The sequence below is a fragment of the Engraulis encrasicolus genome, chromosome 16 (genome assembly GCF_034702125.1).
Source record: "Engraulis encrasicolus isolate BLACKSEA-1 chromosome 16, IST_EnEncr_1.0, whole genome shotgun sequence".
NCBI lineage: Eukaryota > Metazoa > Chordata > Actinopteri > Clupeiformes > Engraulidae > Engraulis > Engraulis encrasicolus.
This window is the reverse complement of record NC_085872.1, coordinates 19,993,360-19,999,359: the sequence shown is the minus strand read 5'-3', so window position 1 is coordinate 19,999,359 and position 6,000 is coordinate 19,993,360.

Genomic DNA, 6,000 nt, shown 5'->3' with positions numbered 1-6,000 from the left:
AGTACTCGTGAGTGACCACAGCCCCAGCGCAATATTCAGCTCGGCAAAAAACGCATGGCAGTTTGCTGTGTGAGGACTAGGCGTCAGGGTGTAACATAGTCAAATGTTCTATCAAGCAGCTTCCTTGGCGGAGGTGTGCGCTCTCTGAGTGCTTCTAGTTTATTCTATATGGTGATATTCCACTGCATTTATTTGGCAGTCTAATGTTGGGCAGCAGAGTTGAGTTGTCATAGGCTACTTTGATCAGATTGATTGATTGACTGACTGACTGATTGATTAGGATACTTAGGCTATTCAACATACCTAATCCAATGCCTAAAACAAGGTTTAAATGTCTTAAGCACATAATTCTGTATGTGTTCATGCACGGTTTTGATGCCCTCCGCAAATATCTGCAATGTACTGTATCCAGCCACGAAAAGAAAAAGAATGCATTGAATGAGAAAGTGTGTCCAAACTTTGGGCCTATGGGTTCTCAATTGTTGTTTTCCCCTGCCTGTGCAAACCTGTCTGCTCACAACTCAACCACTGATTGCTGGAAACTGCTGTCGATCAAAAAATTTGCTCACATGGTTGCCTGCAAGTGTCTTGCCCTGCCTCACAACATCGTGTTTATATATATAAAAAACATCTATACTGTAGATAATATAGAGTAATAATATAGAGTCAGTAGACCATTTGGCTGTGATAAAGTCAGACCATTTTCATATCCAATCGAGGAAATGGTCAGTTATGGGCTGCATTTGTTCCATCTCATACAGTAGATTTCTAAAGACTCTCTTCATGCTGACAGTTAGGCTTGTCCGGCTGTAGCCATTTTTTCGTTATGGTCTTTTTTTATTGGCCACCAACAGAACATTGCCCTTGTGTGCTCTCTGATCATTTGTTTCATTATTTAGGGGTTAAAGTTACTGTTTTGCTCCAGATAGTTCACTGACCTAGATGATGGTAATCAGTAGTCATCTTCAGCCAGCTAATTAATGAGATCACTGTTAGTGAAGTGAAAGTGAAAGCCCAACTGGGAAACCCCAACTCCAATTGTCATTGTGAAACAGCACTCCACAGCACACAAGGAAGGAAGGAGAAAGTTAGGAAGCTGGTTTGTCCACCCCTCATTCTACTTATTAGGCCCAACAAATGTGGTCATTATTCAACTCTTCAGTAGTTCCTTCCTTTCATCAAATGAACTGAGTTTCGCTTCATGGGCCTTTCAGATGACTTTGTCCAAGGCCTGACTAAAGCTATCGGTGGCCCTGGGTGTTATCATGCCGCTAGAAAGAAATGAAATAATAACAAGTTTGTCTTGGTGAGGACAAGCTGAAGAAGAATCACAAATGAGGACCCGACACAATCCTGCAGCCTTTCAGTGTCCCCATACAACCTTCATAGACTTTCTGTACTTTATTTGAGACAGGACAATGATAGAGGAAAAGGAAACACGTGGGGAGAGAGACAGGGAAGGACTGGCTTGTGCTTTGCTGTACGATCATGCTATGGCCATGGGCAATGGGGTTGCTTCTACTGTAAGATGCTGCTTACACATGTACATGGATGTCTTTAAAAAACACATTGGTTTGGGCTTCTTGTTTTCACATACATGGAGTTTTAAAGGTTTTTTTTGAAGTTTTTAACAATATGGAATTGAGGGGGCTTAAACTCTTTTTAAAAATGTTTGCAGATTTCCAAAAAAACGATATATCTGTGCCTCAAAAATAGCCGCCTACGTGTAAACAATGTCTTAGTCTTTGTGTGACTTGTTATGACTGGTGATGTTTACAGCTGGAAGTGGGCTGACTTCAATACCACTTGTTGAAACGACTACTAAGATATTCAGTAAATAAGGAACACCGTTTTGGCCAGAAGGTCAGATCGACACGGCCTCTCCAACACCTACGGTGCTGCTATTTGTTCGTTTGTTTGTTTTTTTGTTTTTGTCTTGTTTTTTGTTAACCTGGGCTCGCTCTCCTGACTTGCACGAAACAGCCGTACCTCCAGACCTGTGCTCCTCATTCATTATTTAAAACCGTGTGTATGTGTGTGCGTGTGTGTGTGTGTGTGTGTGTGTGTTTGGCGGGTGGGTGCATTCTGAGGAAGATCCTCATTAAAGTTACACATTGTTATCGATCCCACCCCATCCAGAACCACAAGACAGTGCTAACATGGCATTCCTGAGCCGTTGTGGACATCTCGAGGGCCGTAGAGGGGTACCAGTACATGTACATCTACTGACCACTACCGTTGATTGCACCAATTCCTTTGTTTGTGTCTTTGCTGCTTCCCTACTAGTCTGCTGGTTTGCTCCTCAATGCAGTGAATAAACACCAGCTTACACAACTAGTTCTTCACTGCAGAAACTGAGAGAGAGAAAGAGAGAGAGAGAGAGAGAGAGAGAGAGAGAGAGAGAGAGAGAGAGAGATATGGGGGAGAGAGAGAGAGAGAGAGAGAGAGAGAGAGAGAGAGAGAGAGAGAGAGAGAGAGAGAGAGAGAGAGAGAGAGAGAGAGAGAGAGAGAGAGAGAGAGAGATGGGGAAAGAGAGAGAGGCTCCATTACATGTGCAGAGCTCTATGCCTTTTTAGCACCAAAATATCAGACAATGAAAAACACACAGAAAGATGAAGACTTGTCAGGGACCTGCTGTGTGTGTGTGTGTGTGTGTGTGTGTGTGTGTGTGTGTGTGTGTGTGTGTGTGTGTGTGTGTGTGTGTGTGTGTGTGTGTGTGTGTGTGTGTGTGTGTGTGTGTGTGTGTGTGTGTGTGTGTGTGTCTCTGTGTGTGTGTGTGTGTGTGTGTGTGTGTGTGTGTGTGTGTGTGTGCGCGCGTGTCTGTGTGTGTGTACAGTACGCGTGTCTATGTGTTTGTGTCTGTATCTGTATCTGTGCGTTTCTTTCCTGTTCACGATTGTCAGTTCATGCCGGAGCAGTTGTGTGCTACTGCTGCTGCTGCCTGTGTAGCCGGAACGCTCTACTGTCCCGACTACACTGCGTTGTGTTCCGGTGCCAAAGGGGGGGAGAATGGACCACTGATGCCGTTCTGTTCCTCAGCTGTATTCTTTTATTTTCTTTTGAAACAACAAAAAGAGCACAAAAGGGTTAGGCACCGCATTCACGCCGTCATCGGACCAGCCTTTCCCTGCTCAGCTCAGCGCAGACTCACAAAGTTGTAAAACAAAATACAGTACAGTGTAAAACTACTGTATTACAATAAAACTGCATTAAAATGCTCTGTAGGGCCCATAATCATACATAGTGTAACATCACAGGCTGAATGCTTCATTACAAAACTCCAATAGTAGTAATAATAAACTACTTCATAATAATAATCAAATGCATTCAGAAAAATACAATGCAAACATACCAACACACTCATAGCAATTCACTGGTATTGGGAGTACATACCTTTTTTAACAACAAAAAGAGCACAAAAGGGTTAGGCACCGCATTCACGCCGTCATCGGACCAGCCTAACATGAAAAACACACCATACATTCAGGCGCCAAGTCAGAGACAAAAGGCTAGTCAGTGCCTACAACAAGTGGTTAGCTTGATAGCTATTTAGTGCTCTCAAAATACATATTTCAAACGAAACAATATGCTCATCACAAAGGTTTTTACACGTACATAAGATAATACAACATTTGGAAACGAAAGATGCAACATTGCGACATTGCAACACACGGATTACTTTGCAACATCGGAGCTCCGTGAAAATACGTACCTTTCCCTGCTCAGCTCAGCGCAGACTGAACAGAGAAGAACGTGCAAAACAAAAGACAGGTCGCGCACGCCACTAGAGGGTGCTATAACACAAAAAATGAGCAAATCTCCCAATGCCAGCAAGTTCAAAACTAGATACAGAGAAAGGATTTTGGGGAAATAAACACCAACATAAAATGAAAGTTCACACATCTTATGACATTAAAATAACAAAATAAAAGTAAACGTGTAGGCATTATCTTCACTGCTACATTCACCCCTCTTTGATTTCACCAAAATCCTGACTACTAGGGTGTCTTAGTGAAATAACCTAACACAAGTGTACCACGTTCATGTTCTCTCCACCCAAGGTAACCACGGGACTGTATTCCCAATTCACAGCATATATAGCTACTTAAAAGTAAGTTCGAAGTAAACAATAGGTGATCAGACTATTATTCCTTCTAGTAAGTAAGGTGCCCTTCTACACCATACCAAAACCTCGAGATGTAACTCATCATACAGAACAATACACTACAACAGTCCTGTTGCTATTTCCTACTGTTTAAAATAACGAAAGTAGGGACATTGACCTGTCAGACCTCATAAGCTCTCGTGTGAAGGGTTTTTGAGCCATAGACTCAATCAGACGGTTAACTGCCCTAACAACTCTGCCTGTGCGGGTGCGTCTCTCAGGCCCTATGTGTTGTGTAGTGCTCTGACTATCAGTGACTGGGGTGGGTGAAATGATGTTGGGGGACCCTATGTTATCTAGGTCAGTAGTGTCATCAAGGTGCGGGTCAGTGTCAGTTGGGCATGCGGGACTGGGCACGTCTCTTGAAGACGGGGGACTTGTTAACTGATCAGGGGCACCAGGCAGTAACTGTGGCAAGTCATGATCCATCTCCAAGTCAGCATCCTCTTCACCAGCAAGAGAGTTGGCATCGGCCGTCTCCATGATCCATGAGCAGGTACGGTCCTCAGAGGCATCCACCGCCAGGTTGCTCACAGCATCAGAGGACAAGGGGTCGCACTCACTGACCGCATCCAAAGCACCTGCCTCTGACTCTTCACTGTCTGGTTGGACGATGGGCAAGAAGCTGACATCCAGCATCAAGTTACGGTGGACAACTTTAGTCCTCCCGCTCTCATCCGTGACTTGGTAGACATGAGTCTGAGGATTACGCCCGGTAACAGTGTACATGGTAGGTTCCCACTTATCTGCTAGTTTACGTTTCCCTCTTTCAGCTTTGTTAGCTAGCAAGACTCTGTCTCCAATGTTCAGGTGAGTGCCACGGGCCTTTTTGTTGTACCCCTTGGCTTGATGCTGCTGCTGTTTCCTTGTGTGTTGTTGAGCAATGGTGGCAGCTTCGTGAAGGTTTGCCACCAGTTTGCCGGCGTAAGTATTGAAGTCTGTAACAACTGGGTCCTTCAGGACTTGTTTGAACACCACATCCACCGGGAGTCTTGGGACTCGACCGTACATCAAATAAAACGGGGCGTAACTAGTCGTTTCATGAACTGTAGCATTGTATGCAAAGGTCAGAGTCTGTATTTGCTGAGCCCAGTGTTGTTTTGCTGCCAGAGGGAGGGCCCGCAACATGCTTCCGAGCGTCCTATTGAACCTTTCGGTTTGCCCGTTTCCCATGGGGTGATATGCAGTTGTGTGTGACTTTGAGACCCCGGCAAGGCTGAGGAGTTCGGAGATGAGTTTGCTTTCAAAATTGGCTCCTTGGTCTGAATGTATTCGTTCTGGAAAGCCGTAGATGCAGAACACATTGTCCCATAGTTTCTTTGCAACTTGCTTTGCAGTTTGATTGACACAGGGGAATGCGTGAGCCAACTTTGTAAAGTGGTCGGTAATGACCAAAACATCCACTGATCTCTGTTTACTGTCCTCAGCACTCCAGAAGTCGATACACACCAACTCCATGGGAGCAGATGTGCGGATGCTCTCTAAGGGTGCTCGGGCTGCTGGTTCAGGTGTCTTTGCAAGGATACATCTTTGGCAGCACTTAACATAGTCCTTGATGTCTCTGTCCATCTGCGGCCAGAAAAAGCGCTGTCTGGCAAGGTGCACGGTTCTGGCTTGCCCCTGGTGCCCAGCGAGATCATGGACACCGGAAAGGGCCGTTGCTTTCAGGCTGGATGGCAGAACAAGTTGGAACCTCCTCTCACGGGTTGAGGGATCTTTGGTGGCCCGATAGAGGACTCCATCCAGGACTTTCAACTTATGCCACTGCTTGCAAAGTATCTGGGCGCTCGGGGCTAACTTGCTTCTCTCCCGTCTAGGTGGCGGCCGGCCACCCA